The 18,513-nt window shown below is 38.6% G+C and overlaps 1 long non-coding RNA gene across 1 annotated transcript; it reads left to right on the top strand.

Annotated features, from left to right (window-relative positions):
• The first annotated feature begins 14,797 nt into the window (after positions 1-14,797).
• Positions 14,798-17,931, top strand: LOC143133985 (uncharacterized). Its single transcript, XR_012988580.1, has 4 exons — positions 14,798-15,061; positions 16,171-16,238; positions 16,424-16,598; positions 16,978-17,931. It is a non-coding gene; the product is annotated as an uncharacterized LOC143133985 (long non-coding RNA).
• The last annotated feature ends 582 nt before the right edge of the window (positions 17,932-18,513 follow it).

Here is an 18,513-nt window from a genome sequence, read left to right as displayed (position 1 = left end):
AGCCAGCTTGCAATTTGAGTATTTCCAACGTGAAATCTTCTGTTTGCATACCTTAAAAATCAAGATTTTTCCACATGTTCCTTTACTACCTGGACTTTTTTGTTTAGTTGCCTGTAATACAACATATATTTAGTTCTATTTAAATTAAATTTAGTCAGAGTTTGTATGTTTTTAGGATTGCCATGTGATGATTTGCTATCATTATTATTCTGTTAAAACTACTTAGTCTATTATTATTATTAGTATATTTAATGTAGGTTATATGACCACTTTGAACTGTTAAGTTTTTCCAAAGGTGTAATACACATATTAACAAGACCCCACAAACCTTACAAAACCCATGGCCCTGGCAATTTTCTCCTGGATCGGCCCACCACTGGACCGACGACCCCCCCATCCAAAAAAAATAAAAAATAAATAAATAAATAAATAGATTGTGCATCTAATGTAACACTCGGTGGAGAGACCACTTTCCAAGTTTCACTTTCACTGTCGTTGTGAGCTAAAAGGCTAGGCCTACTATGGGAAATACTTTGAAGTTCCTTTTGAGTAGGATCAGCTCCAAAAATGAATGGGTTTTCTTTAACCTGTGCTACACTTTTCCACCAAGTTTTGCGAAAATTGTAGGCTACCCGTAGTTTTTTTTATGTTGACAGAACCGCACTATAGCTTACATGGTGCAGTAAATGGAAGCTCTTGGTAGATATTTATGGAATAAAACTAGACCTCTGATTGCTGTTTACGGTTAAACTGCGATAATGTGAACACCAGCCAGCGGAGGGCACTTACACAGCCTAGGCTACCATGCACTCGAACTAGCGGCTGCTTGGACAAATCCACTGGAGGGGTGGGGCAGGGGGGCGCGATCGTAACACACACACCTGTCATGAAGAGGCCAAAATGATTGACCTGTCACCCCCCAAGCCAAATGGATGCAACTGCATTTATAGGCTATAGGCCTAGGCCTACGTATGACTGGCCGCAAATAGGCGAAATAACTTTTAAAAAAACCCACATGTAAACCGGTCCACCGGTTGTACAGATTACCAGTCCGAGCCTGGGGGTGGAGGAGGAGCATGTGTGTGTGCATGAATAGCTATGTCCCTGCATGAAAGTGTGTGTGTTGAAATGTTAAAATCAGCAGGATTGGCATATGAAATGTTGTAGGTCGTAGTACTGTATCCTAGTTATGATTGGGAGTGGCTATGAGGTGAGTATATTTAACTGTTAATTTTTGATGATATATGTTTATTGATATTGCTGAGGTTATTGACAAAAGCATCTGCCAAGAACTATAACTGTTTTATTGTTTTGGTTAGTTAATCTGAATTGACCTCTTTCGGGGAATCTGACAACAATGTAGGCACACTGGTTACGGGGCCATCAAAAAGTCAATTATAACTGATTGATGCCTGACCTAAACAGGAAGTACGGTTGTACCATTTATCTGTGGTAACTTAACTGGATAGCAAAATATGTTACGTTAATGATGTGTTCATGAATACCCAATATGTTGTCAACCTTAGACATTAGTTTATGTACAGCATTGCAGTTTTGTGCTTTTTTCTGTGTAAAATGTGCTTTTGCTGACACACTGGCCTATTGAATTAACTATTTAGAGGACTTATCTCAATAATGCATGGAGCTTACCGTATGTCGAGTGGCCTGCTGAACCTAAACTCAACTTAAGCTAACACACGTGTATGCTACAGGGAGAGAAGATACATGATTTCATAAATAATGGGAGAGAGATATTGCGTGTATATCACAAATATTGTGTGTGTGTGTGTGGTTATGAGTGTGTGGATGTGTTTTTGTGTACACGTGTGTGTGTGTGTGTGTGTGTGTGAGAGAGAGAGAGGGAGAGAGAGAGAGAGAGAGAGTCTGAGCATGAATGCGCAAGTGGGAGATGAGATGTTTTCAGGCTAATTAACACATCCCTGCCTCTCCTTAGGGCGAATTCCTCTGAGTCTTCCTTGTCAATCACAAAACATGACACTATTGCCTTTTATATTACAAGCTTTACATTAGTGCAAAGCCTAATAGTGTATTATTTTTTAAAGCATTAAGGCATCCAGAGGGGCTCAAATGCTCTCTAAGCTGCCTTGCTGTACTGCTGTTTTCTTCGAAATTCCCTGACCATCATGTTTGAGATGAGACAGTATAAATTCATATCACACTTCCAGCAAAACTTAAAATTAATTAAAAAAAACACTGGTTATAACACTGGTTAACACTGTAATGGTATAAACACAACCTCTGCCAACTTCTCTGCCTATCCATGAAGCAACATCTAATGCATCAAACATCCCAGGAGAAAGCCTGCATGGAATACTCTTCAGCTCAATACCAGTTCCTGTTGCATCTCGTATTCAAACTCAGCACGGCCGGCCGAGACTGCTGGAGAAGACTGAGGGAGACGTGAGGGAGGGAGGCCTTCCTCAGAGGACGGCCTGTTCTCATGTACTCGCTCCTTGTTATCCTCAGCTAGGGTCGAGACTGCATACAAATCTCATTACAAGATGCCTGCTATGTCAGTCTGCGCTCGTGCCCTTGTGTGTCAGCAATCCCATGCACGCCACTGGCACCAGAAGGGCAACTCTAACCACACATTAAATGAACTCAAAGCCCAGACATTGCCTCAAAGCCTTCGCAAGAGAGCCGGGTTATCCGTCCGTACAACTCAATTTTGGAAAGATGCTGCATTTCAAAGAGGCATGTCGATGCTTTTAGTATTGATCCTGCCGCACAGTGACAGAGATTCAGTCATCGATCCCGTAGAGTGAAGCTGGTCAGGGCAGGAAGGGACTGCGGTAATAGAGACTCGGGAGTGATTCTCAAGTGACCAATTACAGGCCCTGTCTCACTTGTGGTTTGAGATCACGTCTCTTATGGATTTGCATCAGATTTATTTTTTACAAGGAAACTTCCCAGAGAACCAATTGAAATATTTCATTGAAAGAAAATGTGCTTTTGATTCTAATCTATAGATATGTTTATGTATATATTTGTGTGTCACATATTTGTGAGTCTGAATCATTAAAGCATGCGATGTAAAGGATAAAAAATAGCAGCGAAGCAATTCTGCGACTGGTGAGCTGCATGCATCAGTTGCTCTGAGCTCCTCAGAACTACCCTCGTTGACACCATACCCTTCTGAATTGAGAGTGGGTCTGGAAAGACTTCCTTCAGAGGTGTAACTAGCAGTGAAATTAAACTTAAATTGGCGCATTAAACTCTTACCAAATTGTTTCAGAAGTGTAGCAATATTGTAAACAAAGATAAATCCAGTTATTCACTTAATTGCAAAGAAATACACGTCCATGCTGGATCAGCAATTGTATTTGTGTGCAATTAGGGACATTGGAAATGGGCTTCAATGGCCTCTTGCCCCGACGGATCTGCAGAGCAAATCCCATATTTGCCGAAAGTTAGTGTATTCCCAGGCTACCTCAGAACCAGCTTAACAAACAGTATGTTGTATTCTTACATAATTTTACACTTACAGTTAGATTTAAGGGTATGCATACCATGCAAAGACAACTGTACTGATTCTTTAAGACGAGTAAGATACCTGATTAGAAAGATAGAGGATGCTTTCAACCGTTATGTGGAAGGATGGCAATTTAATGCAATTGGACTTCCACAGAAGCCATTAAGAATTGTACACAAACTAGAGGGTTGTTAAATGCATTCTTATCAGACTGTTTATTAGGTTGAGCCAACAGTCATGCATTATTGACAACTTAACTGTCCATCGATTGCTGTTACTGCACAATCAATATGTTGAAAACACAGTTATGGGATGACAATCATGAAAAAAAACTGACTAACACTACAACTAAAATAATATTTTTTTCAACCTCATCTGTTTTTCCCATGTGTAAGACATACTGAGTGATGACCACAGTCACCAGAACAGAAACTACTCAATAAACAAGTTGCACATTTTGCACTGAGAACTGAGAACATCTCTATTTTGATGATCAGACAGATTCAAAGCTTACCATGAATACATTGATGTAAATGCCTAATTTTTTCTCCAGTGAACATGACACATCTGTCTAATTGTAGCAGCATGATAGCAAGCAGCCATTTTTTCTCAGGCCATGCCCTAAGGTATATGTTTCTTTGTTATGAGAACATAAACAGGGGATGATGCCTGAGAGAGATCTCTGTTCCACATCTGTGCCAGGTGAGTACTCTCTCAGGCCATAATATGATAACAGGTTGATTGAACTTTCTCTTGACTTTGATCACAAATCAGTGTTTTTAAAGATGCACTAAGGATATAGATTCTGGCATCCACATTGAGTCATGATGAGTATGTGAAGAAAAAAAGTCTTTGGACTTTTCAACAACACATTACACTAGGGAGTGCCTTAAAAAATATGCTAGTAAATAGCAGCAAATTAATATCTAATAACAAAGTACCGGTACACCATACAGTACAAATCTTTAGGACATTCAGTTCAATCATTTGAAGTATGCTAGCTAGATAGAGAGCACAAGTAGCGTTGTGTTGCTGAGGGCTCTAACAGAAATGTTGACTCATGTTAATGTTGACTAATTGCCTATAATGCACACGTCATTGAATTGTTCTGAGCTGGGACAGGCGAGAAAGGTTATGAGCTTAATGTGAAATCAATAGGCTGACAGGTTCTTTCCTGGCACATATATTGTGTGACCTTCTGGGTGGCAGTTCTTTCATTATGGAAGCATGTTTTTTTTTCTATCCATGCTCCGTTAGTAGAACATGTTCCTGCCTGTCAAGAATTGCATAGTATTTTTTCAGGAAGAAAATTGAACTCATTGATGAAACATGAGTGAAATAGGCCATATGCTGCAAAATATAGCCTATGTGTGTCAGAGTGGTAAAGTGTTTTGTTTTTATTTTCCATGGACATATAATTACAGTACATGTTATTACAGGCCTTATTAGTTTTCTGCTGATTTGCACATGAAGCGATATCATGCCACTGTGTGAGCCAATTAATGTTGCTGGTTCTACTTGGTGTGAGTACATTTATAATTTGACTCTTTTTGACTCTGAAGAAGACGCATGGGCGTTGAAACGTTAGTCAGTTTGCACTAATAAAAATCACTTAAAGCGTTGTGTGCTCCAGTCCTACTCCTTGGTCCTAGTTAGACCTTGGGTCTCCTCTTTTGACTTCTGCGTCCTATTCCGTGAGCACCAACCAGGCTGAAGCGCAAGTGACCCCCTTTTACATTTATAATGCTTTTCAGGAGTCGCAAAGTGCTTTACAAGGAATAGATCAAATGTATGTGTACACAATACACAGTACAAAGCACAGTACACAATATTCAAAAGAGAAAACACAGACATACAGACATAATGTGATACAGACACATTCCACAATGTACAAGAGGGGAGGCACATGCATATTTGTGCACACAAGGCTCTGTATCACTGGGGTCCATGGAGTACATAACAACATTATGCCTAAACATGAAATGAACTACATGCAACGTTGAACAGATGTGTCTTTTTTCAGTAAGAGTCAGCAAGATGTAGCACATTCAGGGAGCAACAGCCTCAAAAGGCCAGTTAGCACGGTTTAGAGGTACGGGGAAAAGATAGTAAATGTAGGAGTTTTGGAGCTTAAGGTGTGAGCTGAGCAGCAGGGTACAAAGGTGTAGGATGTCAATCAGATAGTCAGATATGCTGTGTGAATTTTATCAATTTTATTGGATCCTGAATAAGTAACCATTTGGTGGGCAGCTGCCACACAAAAGTACGAGACTGGGAGTAGGCGGTGTACAGTAGGTTGACCTCACTGTCCCTACTGAAAGCCAGAGGTAGAGGGGAGGGGGTGGTGTAATTGTTTTCAGACTTGTCCTCCACACTATGCGATCTTTGTCAGGCGGAATCTCTGCATGTTCTTCGCTTCGTTCAGATATGAGCTCATTTACATAATGTCCGTCCGAAATACTAGGAGGGGAGTAGTGTTAAAGCTTGGAGTTTGGAGTTCCAAATGTCGGGATATGTTGTTCAGGTATATGGCCCAACCGCTTGATTTCCGCAGAGCATGCACTTACACATAGGTCTGAAAGCAGCTGATGAGACAGAGCATCTCTAACTTTGCAATTGGTGGAGTCAGTCACACTAGGAAATTGTGCCTAATGGATGCCTGGAGTCAATTTAAAAGTGAGATTTTGAAGCATTGTGAGAGCATTGTGTCTATGAAAACTTCTTATACTGCAGCAGTGAAGGTCCTTATGGAAGCCAAAAGATCAGACCACATCACTCCTACTCAAATCCCTGCACTGTCTTCCAGTGATGTAGAGTTGATTTTAGATAGTGCTAATCTTTAAATTGGTTGGGACCAAAATACCTTTTAGACATGCTCCAACATTACATACCCTCCAGACCGCTCAGATCATGGAGAAGAACCTACAGTATTCACAAAACCTCGTGTTAGAACAAAACAGTTGCCTACTCTTTTACTCTCCATATTTATTGTATGCTGGTCTCTAGACTTTATTCTTGCACTGTTGGACTTACTCATTTGCACCATCACCATGACACTCACTCACACAAAGCACCTTACCTTACTATGCACAGAGAATCACAGGCTCAGTCCCTGCCTCAGTCATTGCAAGCGCCTCATGATTAATCACCCACTATGTGGATACTGTTTTTAGACTTGATTTAGATTTAGTGTAATTTAGTAGAATTTGTATTTTAGTATATTCTTTATCTTATACTGTCCTTGTTGCTTAGTTGTGTTTTTTATATTATATACTTTTAATTACTTTTTTCTGCTGTTAGTGAATGTGTGTGTGATGTCTGTATGCTACTGAGACCTTGAATTTCCCCTTGGGGATCAATAAAGTATCTATCTATCTATCTATCTATCTATCTATCTATCTATTTATCTATCTAGTGAAGCAGCATTTAGCAGTTCAACTCTGGAACAAACTTTTCGAAGACATAACTTATGCTCCAACTGCTACCAGTTTTAAATCTAGACTGAAGACAAAACTATTCACTGCTGCTTTCTCTTAATTCATTTGTATTTATCTTGTATTATTTATTTACTTACTTTTGACCAGTAGCTGTATAATAAGTGGGATAATGTATTGTCCGCTGGTAATTATCGGAAAATAAGTCCCTTCAGGTCGAAGCAGGTCTGTTACGTATTTTATGACTTGTATGATGTGTTTTATAACTTTTAACTTTATTTTTTTTTTAACCTTTTACATTTATTTTAATGATTTATTTTCATTATTTATTTTTTTTGTCCTCCTTACTTTCAATAAGAACTTGTTATTCTCTTCTCTCCAATGATGTAACACACACTGAATTGCCTTTGTGCTATACATGTATAAATAAACTTTCCTGAAAAAGACACACTTTTGTTACATATTCTAATGCTCTCTCTCTCTCTCTCTCTGTATGCAGTTGCTATGCAATATGTCTCCTTGAGAGAGACAGACTGGCAATAGTTATTAAAGAGTTAGAGAAAAAAACAAGGTAATTTCTCCTGCCGTCTATACAGTGTGTCACTGTATGTCTTTCTTGTTGCATATTGCAGAGGATCCAAGTTGAGAGAAAGTGGAATAGAACATTATGTCCAATATTCCAATATATGGTTTAATGTTCTGCATTTTGTCCAATATTCCAATATGTGGTTTAATGTTCTGCATTTCTCATTAGTAGGTCACTTTGATACTAAAAGTATGATTCTATGTAATGACTGTATGATATCTATACTGTCCCTGTGTATATCTCTGTGTGACTGTATTTAGAGATAAGCGGGAACATTATGACTTTGCAGTGTTTTACTGTTCTGCATGGCTGCGTCAGTAGCTATCTGCTCCGGATTGTCAGGCTGCCACTAATCAGGGTCTGATTCAGTGTAGTCCACGTGAGATGGGATGACCAACGCCATCTCCCGTCAGCCTGGAAGGGTACTTAAACTCTAACTATTTCCTTGTCTAGTTAGAGCAGCTGATGGATCTTTAGGTGAAGTCATGCTGTCTCTCCCTTGATGCGCATCATTGTAAATAAACTCTATTCCTGATTTTTCATACTATTGGTCTGACTGGGTCTCTATTAAATCTATGGTATCAAAATTACCATCAAAGTGTATCCCCTCCTAAGTGCATTAGAACCTGAGGACTCTTGAGCTGCAATTTCACCATTATGCAGTTCATCCTAATGATGAGTCACTCAGGGGGGAAGGTCAGCTGATTGTGACGGGCTAATGTTGGTTTTCAGAAGCCTACAAGGACACTTCAGAACATTCAATGCAAAATGTAGTGTAGAGATTAGAGAGAGGGAGAGAGAGAATGAGAGAAAGAAAGGAAGATAGCAAGTGTGTGACGTTTCTCCATCCTGTTGGCCTTGAAATTACTTTCCAAGGTTTTACCTGGGAAATACCTTCAATGTATTGACCTTAACGACAAGACTCTGGATGGATAGAGAAAATGGAAATGATGGTACTGATGTTTTGTATAACGAATAATCAGCGACTTCCCTTTTTAATGTCCATCTAAGGATAAACAAAAAATTTGAAAATCATAAAGGTAAAATAGTATTTGGGTCATTCTATGAAATGGGTGCCCTTTGCATCCACAACATTTGATGAGATGCATAAGGCACAAACTAGAGCCAAAGTGTGTTTGCAAATCCAAAAGCTAATAATGCAAGGGTTGTTAACATGATGTGCAAGAATTTGTAACCATTTTTCAAAAGTGCATGGCCATTTCCATGTGTCCGGGTTGACCGACATGACATTTCCATCTAAAATATCACCATGTTATATTATTATCAAACGTTTTGTTATTTTCAGAATTAAATATATTTTCCTGATGACATTAGACATATTTATTCAGAATAAAACCAAGTTTTTGGGAAAATATTTTATGCGACTTACCACCCCATCAAATTAAATTGTTTTGTTTGTAGTCTACTGTTACTTGAAATGAATTCACAAAGACAATTTTGAATAATGTCTGCCTGTAGCAACCAAGAAACTAAGCTAAAAAATTCTGACATTATTGTTTATTTGTTGTTTTTTCATTACTATGAGGGGGTCAGTCAAGCTTAATCCAACCACCTCATCTCTAAATTCAGAGTTTTAGAGTTGAGAGTTTTAACACTATCATTGCTAAGCAAATTACATTTCTAATCAAAGGCATGTTAAGCCTTTGATTATAACTTGACCATTATTGGTTAACTATAGCCAATTTATCATGAAATATACCACCCCGTCACATTTATTATATTTCAATCCATTATATTTTAATGTGAGAAAAAAAAATGTGTAAATGTGAAAATCAAAATACTTTTGATGAAAATTCTGAAAATGTTATAGTGGACAAGGCCCATAGAATGACCCATGTATGAACTGGTGCTGATCTTTGTTTGATTCATTTTACACAAGCAAAGGATGCTGTTCAGTATGGGAGTGGTCCCTGTTGTGACAAAGTTCAGCAGAAAATGCAAATCACCTTGTCACTCTGACTTTTTGAAGGCATTGTCTTCATTTCCTGCACCTCCCCGAGGAGAGTTTATTCAGGATCGATACCATGTGGAAGGCAGATGAATCATTTGGCATTTGGCTTATGGGGGCACATTTATGTGCTGAATGCATTATTAACCCACAGATTTATTGGTCCTGGACCTGTTTACCAAGCCTGCCCCACAGGGAGGACTGGATTGAACAAAAAAGGTCTTGGCCGGATACTGATACATATTTTTGAACAATACCTCCCCCTACTGGGCTGAAAGGTTACAGCATGACATGGCCAGCCTTTGTACGGCTTTGTCTACTGATCGTTTGCTATAGATTTTATCATGGTCAGAATGACAAAAAAAAATATTTTCTGCAAATTTGCAGCAAATACATACATATTTCCCTTCATGTAACTCATATGCTGCCTTGTTTTCTATCCTAGCCTGATTTTTTTTGTTATTTTTAATTTTTTTTTATCTAAGGCAAGCAGTTTATATGATTGTTCATTTAAAACGGTGTGGCTTTTTAGCACAGGTCTAACTTTGTCTCTTCTGATTCAAAACATGTGGTAAAGCAGCATGAGTACTCAAAGGTGAAAAAGTTAATTCAGCGTTGTTCAAAGGCTCAAGTCATGCTGGCCCTGTTTGTCTAGCATACAGTAATTAATTAACACCAGAGAGTTGTTCATGTTTTATCTCCTTGCCCCACTAAGCTGTCTTTCCCACCATGACTGTGCTTATAATCTATAGCACAGACAAGAGCTCATAATTAAAATGCTTGAAGGTTATCAGAAAACATGTAGCCTATGGGGGCACTAAAGTAATGGGCTAATTTCGCATGGGTTATAATTAAGAGATCATAGAAGCAAGAGAACCATCTAGGACACGATATCAGACATGCTTCTGAAACCAGCCAAATGTGATTGGACTACTTTCCATAGCAACAATTACAGTGTGTGCATGGTCCAGTGTGTGCATGGTCCAGGGTATTTCAAGGAGCTAACTGGGAGTGAAAAGGTCTGAGTACATCATGAGAATGACGAAAACGAAGAGAAGAGAAGAGAAGAGAAGAGAAGAGAAGAGAAGAGAAGAGAAGAGAAGAGAAGAGAAGAAAAGAAAATGCATAAGAGAGAATGTTTTTCACAAGGAAGTAAATTTAATTCACAAGATGATCTTATCAATATAGGCAGTGGCGTGGTGGATAGGCTAGATCATATTACAAGTTATTGGAATATGTTCTATGGTGTTTCAACATCAGTTAGTAACTCACTGCAGAAACTGCCCAATCATGACTGTGCCAAAGGATACAGACCTACCCTACATCCACAGCTTAAACACAGAGCATTATTGTGCTTCTCTAAGACGTACAGTAAGACATTACTAATGACGCCCTAGAAAATTCAGTTGGTTCATTGGCCAGCACTGGGTCCCCCTGAAGACACAACATCCACCTCTGAGTCTTCAGAGAGAGAGAGAGAGGGAGAGATTATGTACCTCTCCACCGTCAGAGATACAAAGCAGAGACAGATTCTTACCAAGTACAGGCTAAGTGACCACAGCCTTGCCATAAAGAAAGGCCGGTACAAAAAAGCATGGCTTCCAAAAGAGCAGAGGATCTGTAGTCACTGTACGACTGGTGAGGTTGAGACAGAGATGCACTTTCTTATACTGTCCAAAGTTTGAACAGATAAGAAAGGGATATTTTTTACAATTCTCAAACAAAATTCCAAATTGTAGCTCCCTTAAAGACTCTCATCTATTGGCCCAATTGGCTTGCCATGACATGAGGGACAATGAGTCGGACACCTTGCCACAATTGCCGACCTATTGTCTGTACTTAATTCAATGTATTGTAATGCGTGTGTGTGTGTGTGTGTGTGTGTGTGTGTGTGTGTGGGTGTGTGTGTGCAAGAGAGAGAGAGAAAGTGTGTATACACAATTTTCATGTTACATGTTACTGTTTCCCTTAAAGGTTGTATCTGCCATTGCAGGCCCAAACATAAATGATTCACATTCATCTAATCTTTCCTAACGATCCGATAGCTGGCCGCCCCATAAGCAGACTGTCAAAAAAATGCTTCTCTGTAGGCAGCCTAGGCTCTGAGATCTGCACACAAAAACAATTGCTACCAACAAGTGTTGCCAACCACTCAAAGGCAAAATAAAGTGTTCCAACCAATAACTGACGAGATGCGCTTTCAGGAGAGTTTCTATTGCACGGGAGGGAGTAGCGAGCTAGCTCTCTGTTTTGTTAGAACGTCAACAGAAGTGACGTTACCCCGCAATTGCTGATACAACCTTTAATATTGTCAGTGTTCTAATTGTTACTGTAAAAATTATGGAATGGGCAACTTGTTGTTGGGAACCCGCGGCTATAAGACTGTCTAATCAGACTTGACATACCAAACAAACATCATGTATTGCAGCTATGGGACTTATAGCAGAGTGTCAATCTCCACCCACATGCACCATGCTCTCTCTGATCAGCGCAATTTGATTCCCCAAATAAAGCACTAGTTCCTTCAGTGCCCCACATGACCTCTAAACCACCGACTCTCATCCTCCACTAGAGAGTGGTTATACTCTAATGGTCCACTAACTCCTCTTCCCCTAGACACCTCATAATGCACTTCATCCCTGCATGGATCTCATTAAATTTACTGAAGAAATGCAGACTTCAATTTGAATCACGAATCCCCTTCAGGATCATGGAGTACAGCTTCAATATCAAAGGGTGAGTCACCTTAAGTAACTTATTATCCTCACTGTTGAGCTGGGGTATTCAAGGAAGACTCAAAGGCACACCACCACAGGGAAAAAAGCCACACCACCTCAGAAAAACAAATGTCCATATACAGATGTTCAGTTCATCTTCATCATCTTAGGCACACAGCAGTTCCTCCTCTTCTTTTCGTATTTATTTTATTAACCAAACACATGGTATATGATAAATATGACTATCTATGGCTATTGAATATTGTATTCTATCAAAGCCTTCGAACATATAACAGTCACATTTGGATTCAGCTTCACTTCTCATCATTTTGTAGCATAAAATCCTAACAAACACAATGACACAAGATACTAGTCTTGTATGATGTCTGTTTACACTAGGTGTATACACCACTTACTGTAACTGTACCTTTGAACATAATTTTCGACCTTCTGATGTATTTTTAGTGCTCATATTCGTGTGTATAATTGCATTGATAGATAGATAGATAGATAGATAGATAGATAGATAGATAGATACTTTATTGATCCCCAAGAGGAAATTCAAGATGTCTAATGTTACAGGGATGCAGGGATGATTCGGTTTGTCCTGCATCGGCTACAGTACAGGGTTCCCACTCTAAGTCAAATGTTAAATTCCATGACATTTCCCTGACAAAAAAACTGAATTTCCACGACTTACCATATATAATGTTAGCCTGGGTGCCAGCCGAACTTAGTCCCGCCCAAGTTCGGAAGTTCGGTCTGGCATTGCTCCGTGTGGAGCAACTATGTTCGCCCCAAATCTGGCGGGCCAATCAAATCGGGCTTTACGATGATGGACAGGTGAGCAACAGCGCCTCGTATGAGTATGGCTACGTCAGGCTAATATAATGTACAATATACCCACCAATAATTTCAGAGCAGAGCAGAACACATCACGCACCCCACAGCCTACTCCATAACAAAAATACCTAATACGTAACCTGTAACACACCCATTAGAAGTTCACTCTACGGGCCTTCTGTTCAGCAAAGTAATTGATTATATATCAATGAAATCCAACTGCTGTTTTCTATGGAGAGTAGCCTATGGCCAATCGTCCCATACTAGACTATTCCTAAGGTATGACTTAACGTCAGCATTGCTAGCATCAACGCCAGCAGCAACATTTGAGGTGTTTAAAAAGAGCTATCCAATTTCATTCATTTGGATTTAGTATCCACCAGTTCTCACAATTCTTTTCTCTTCTGCAGGCCACTTTTATGCTTACTAATTGCTGATTCCATTGCTGATTATTATAACTAAGCTACAACACATCCAGAAGTAGCTTCACAACGTAACATAATCATGAATGACAGGAAATTGGATGTTTATCCAAGATCATTGGATAAACACATTTTCACATTCCCTGCAGTCCTTGTGTGTAACAAAGTCCATGTAAAAAAATTCTCCCATAACAAGGTTCTAATCAAGATGAGGCATTATGTATTTGAATAGGTCTAACTATCTAGATTCCTAATGAAAGGCTCTTCATATAGGCCTACAGTAATTTATTAAGAAATAAAAGAGTATATAAAATAGAATGAATAAGAATAAAATGGGACTTTGTTCTGTGATAACCACATTGCCATAAACTACATTGTGAACAGTTTATACTTGCAGTGCCCGTTCAAACATGCTATTCCTGTCGAAAACCCATAGCCCAATTGCATGCCTGCAGGTGTTCATGCTTTAAAAAATAAGATATGGAAAAGCACCATTCCAGCTAAGCATTCAATAATAAATATTGTATATTAGCCTTTAATAAATGTGCAGTGAGCAGAATTTAGGCATGGCTGCATGTGCCATTTTTTACAAATGTACCTAGCTGCTTTGTGTGACACCTGATGTGTGTGTCAAATTTCAAGACTTTTCGGCCATGTTAACCACAAAATATATGCCAACCACAGGATCAGTCACCTAAGGGGGCGCTAGCGAGTCCCTGGGCCACGCCTGGGGTTAAGCTCATGTACCTAACTGCGTTGCGTGACACCTGATGTGTGTGCCAAATTTCGAGAGTTTCCGACCATGTTAAGCACCTCAAAAATAGGAAAGCAAAACAGAAACAATAATAAATATAGCCGCAAGCGGCAATGGCGGGCCTGAGCACCTGCGGGCCGCAACCAGTGACATTTCGGAATCCAACAAAGCACCAACTTGGTGCGTTTGTGAAATGTACATATCTGATTTGAGAGTGTCCGACCATGTTAACCACCTCAAAAACAGGAAAGCAAAAAAGTAGAATAACAATAATAATAAAATAATAATAATAACTAGATGTACTGCATAGCGGTACAAAATATGACCGCCGCTCAGTCCTGTACATCCGTTCCGCGAAAAGAAATCACACTTCAATTTGTCTCCATATTTTACTCCATCCCCCACTCTTGAAACTTTTGTGTATGCTTGTTTGGCATGCCTGAGTGTGTGTGTGCGGCTGCACAGAAAGTAGCCTACTGGTGCTGAAAAGGTGAATAGATTGTAGAATAGCCAAAGAAGATGTAGCATTGTTATAAAACCTTTAAAATCTCTAAACAATCACAAGTACACTGTAAAAAGTTTCTGTAAATTTACACCCAGATTCCAACATTATTCACCGGTTTTCTTTAATAAACAGGACTTTCCGGTCATTAGTAAGACAAATATGTAAAATCAGGCTCCAACACTGTTATTTACCACGCCCGTAATGTTTATTCTGGAACACACGTACTTCCTGTTATCTATTAACGTTACCTTCGTTCTGGTGATGGGAAGCTGTCTGCTGAGAGAAGACGATACGTTGGAATCATACCCAAACCCATCGAAAGCCATCAACACAATAAGGTGAGTTTATCTGTCACCTTTGACCAGAAATACAACGTTTGAAAGCACACTGGTCATGTTTATATTAAGTTGTATAATACAACATCTCTGAATGTTACCCTGCTGAAACGAAGTTAGTAGCAGTGCTATTCAGCTAGCCAAGACCGCGCTTTCGCCCTTAAGCCATGCGTTATCGTTATCACTACACTTGTCGATCAAATTTTACGTTTCTTCATTGCAATCTGGAGCCATCTAAATGTATTGGTATGTGTAGGGTATGCGTAGTTTTTGAAAGTTTAACTCGCGGGATTTACCTGCTATAACACGTGCTTGCTAGCTAAGTCTGCTTAGCATCATCAGTTTAATAAACCAGTGGCCAAATAAACAATATGGCACAAACGGATCAGTGTTGACTGCTGCTTTCAGTGTTTACTTGTATGCATGGATTTCGCCCGTGCTGGTAACTACTTAAAGTTGTGTTAAGTCCTTCAGTTTAGAAAGCTAATGATAGTTAGTAGCCTAGCTAGCTCTCCATAGCAGAGGTGGTTGCATGACACGCGTATGGTATTCCTCCCGAGTTCATTTGAGCTAGCGGCATGCAACAGGAAGATGTTTACATGTCAGATATGTGGGCATCAGTCCACTGCGTCTATTTATGTGAGCCATACCTAAATTCATGACAATATACCCAATATAGAACTTCCATGCTGTGTTCCAGATTGCCAAATAAAATTTAAGAGACATGCAGGTCTTGGATTTCCCCTGGGGATCAATAAAGTATCTATCTATCTATCTATCTATTTATCTATCTAGGTCTTTAGACGCACATGTATAAAAACCATAAACAATGTGGTTTTGATAAGACGGACACTATTTCAAAAGCAAGCCCCTTTACTTTGCACACACATTCCTCACACAAACATCTTATCACACCCGCCTCATCACTTTTAATCATTCAACGGCAGACACACACACACCTTTCATACTCACCTTGCAGACAACTCACATTCACTCACTCCTTACATACATACACACACACACACACACACACTCAGAGATTACATTCACTTTCTCACTCACACACACACATCACGAAGAGTTGTTGAGTGCCTTTCTTTTCTTTTGCTAAGGGATGTGCGACCGTAGCTGATGTTGAGTCTTCCAAGCCTACCTGTGACGCCTCACCTGATATTACTAGGTATGTTTGTTTTCATTCACTAGAGTAATAATGATCAACATATACATATTTAAATCAACTTTTGAACACTAAATGTTTTTTTTTCTGTATTGAATTTTGTTTGGACAAAATCCTAAAATGAATCTAATCATAGTTGACATGTGGATCTATATCTTAAATTGAATATGATAAATTATTTTTTTCAGGTGAACGACAAGGTAATCATCAAAAGTGGATGGTCAGCATTGAATCCTTAATCGTTTGTGAAGGGTCCAACCTCGCCACATTTCTAACAGGCCTTGCGACATGTTTCTCCACCTTCTACATTCTGAATCTGCAATATCAGGAGGAGGCAGCGTGCACCCTTGAATTCATCCAGAGGTAAGTTCATGTCACACTTTCGAACCAGAATTTGTTTTATGTGTGGTATGTATTGGGGGGGTTGTGTAGTAGTCTACTATGTAGTTATAAGCACTACTATGCAGGATTACACCCTCTGTAGAGAGCAATCATGCATAGTACTGCTGTAATAACCACAGAACACTATACTTCTACTTCATACAACTGATTAAATCAAATATAAATGCAGTTACAGTAAGTAATAAATGTCAGTTAATTTCATTGTGAGAAAGTGTGTTAACGTTACAAATTCACATCCGATTCATTCACTTTGGCACAATTTTCCTCTACATGAATCCTAGTGTACCCTATCAGTTTTTGTAACTCTCTCTCTTTCTCTCTCTCTTTCTCTCTCTCACAGAAAAAAGGCCCAGAAGAAGCCTAAGAACAATCACTAATAAGTAAAGTGAATGTTACTTGATTTCTCATGAATGTTACTTGATTTCCTCCCTGATTATCATTTATACTCATCTCTGTACTTTAAATTCTTCTGGACATAATCTGTCAGTTTATTCATTCTCACATGTACACAAGCCCAATGCGATGCAATGATATTGATAATTATCTGTGATAATTATTCTGTATCTTATTTGATTTTGAAATAGTACTACTGTAGATAACATGTCTACATTTTACATACATATGTGATACACAAGCCTAATGCAATGTTTTTATTTTCCATGATAATTCTTTTGTACCTTATTCCCGATTTTTGAAATACAACTAGATCACGTGTCTACATTTTACATTCCTACGTGATACACGAGCCTAATGCGATGTTTTTGTTTTTCATGATAATTCTTTTGTACCTTATTCCTTGTTTTTTGAAATACGATTGTCAAAATACAACTAGATAGCGTGTCTACATTTTAAACGGGCCTAATGAAATGTTTTTGTTTTCCATTGTAATTCCTCTGTGTCTTATTGCCTGTTCTTTGAAATCCGATTTTCAAAATACTACTATGTATCTACATTTTACATTCATACATGATACACGAGCCTAATGCGATGTTTTTATTTTCCATGATCATTCTTCTGTGTCTTATTCCCTGATCCTGAAATACGATTATAGTCAGTCTACATTTTCCAAAATTACTATCTTGCTTCATGTCCCTTCATCTTTCAAAAAGATTACTTTACTGTTAGACTGTCAAGTAAGTGCTGTGAAATAAAATATCTGTTAAATTACAAATAAGTAACTGATGTGAAAACATGGATTTTTATCTTTAAAATGTTGATTTGAGAGTGGATGAACTCAATATATGGCACTTGTTTCCTGTAATTGTAAAAAAATAAAGACCTGTTGTTTAACTAACGTGAAGATCACATTTTTTTCTTGTTACCCAACATGAAAATTATGTTATACAGGAATTTAATGTTATGGTAGTCTGCCGTTAAAAAACGGGAAGCTCCTGGAAATCCTGCCAGTTGTTTCCTGTTAATTTACAGGAAATTAATGTTGTTATTTTACATTAACTTAATGTTAAACCATGGCACCGTTAAATAACAGGAATCTCCTGGAAACTCTGCTGCCAGTTGATTCCTGTTTTTTTACGGGAAAATTTCTTACAGTGTAGGGCAGTTCATCACAGTTCATCCATGGCAACTGGATTGATGAAAGGTCACTTACACCTGTAGGCTACATTGTATTTGGGAAAAGCAAAAGGTATCAGCATAATGTTATTTATTTATTTATTTATTTATAAACAAAAACATCTCTGTCAGTTCCATGCCGTTTTCAACAGCTATCAAAAACAAAGGTCATTTTTGGATGGATGGATTTTTTGTGAATGTTTCTTCTTCTACATAAGATTTTAGTCATCTTTATTCTTTAGTTCATGTGATACTTTATTGTCAATGCACAAATTAAGTAACAGTAGTCTGAAACGTTATTGTT

The sequence above is a fragment of the Alosa pseudoharengus genome, unplaced genomic scaffold, assembly GCF_046254945.1.
Source record: "Alosa pseudoharengus isolate Yale_2024_CS ecotype anadromous, Long Island Sound unplaced genomic scaffold, YU_APseudo_1.1 YU_APseudo_1.1_scf_2, whole genome shotgun sequence".
In the NCBI taxonomy this organism is placed as follows: Eukaryota; Metazoa; Chordata; class Actinopteri; order Clupeiformes; family Clupeidae; genus Alosa; species Alosa pseudoharengus.
Note: the sequence above shows the minus strand (reverse complement) of the source record. Positions and strands in the feature narration are given on the sequence as shown.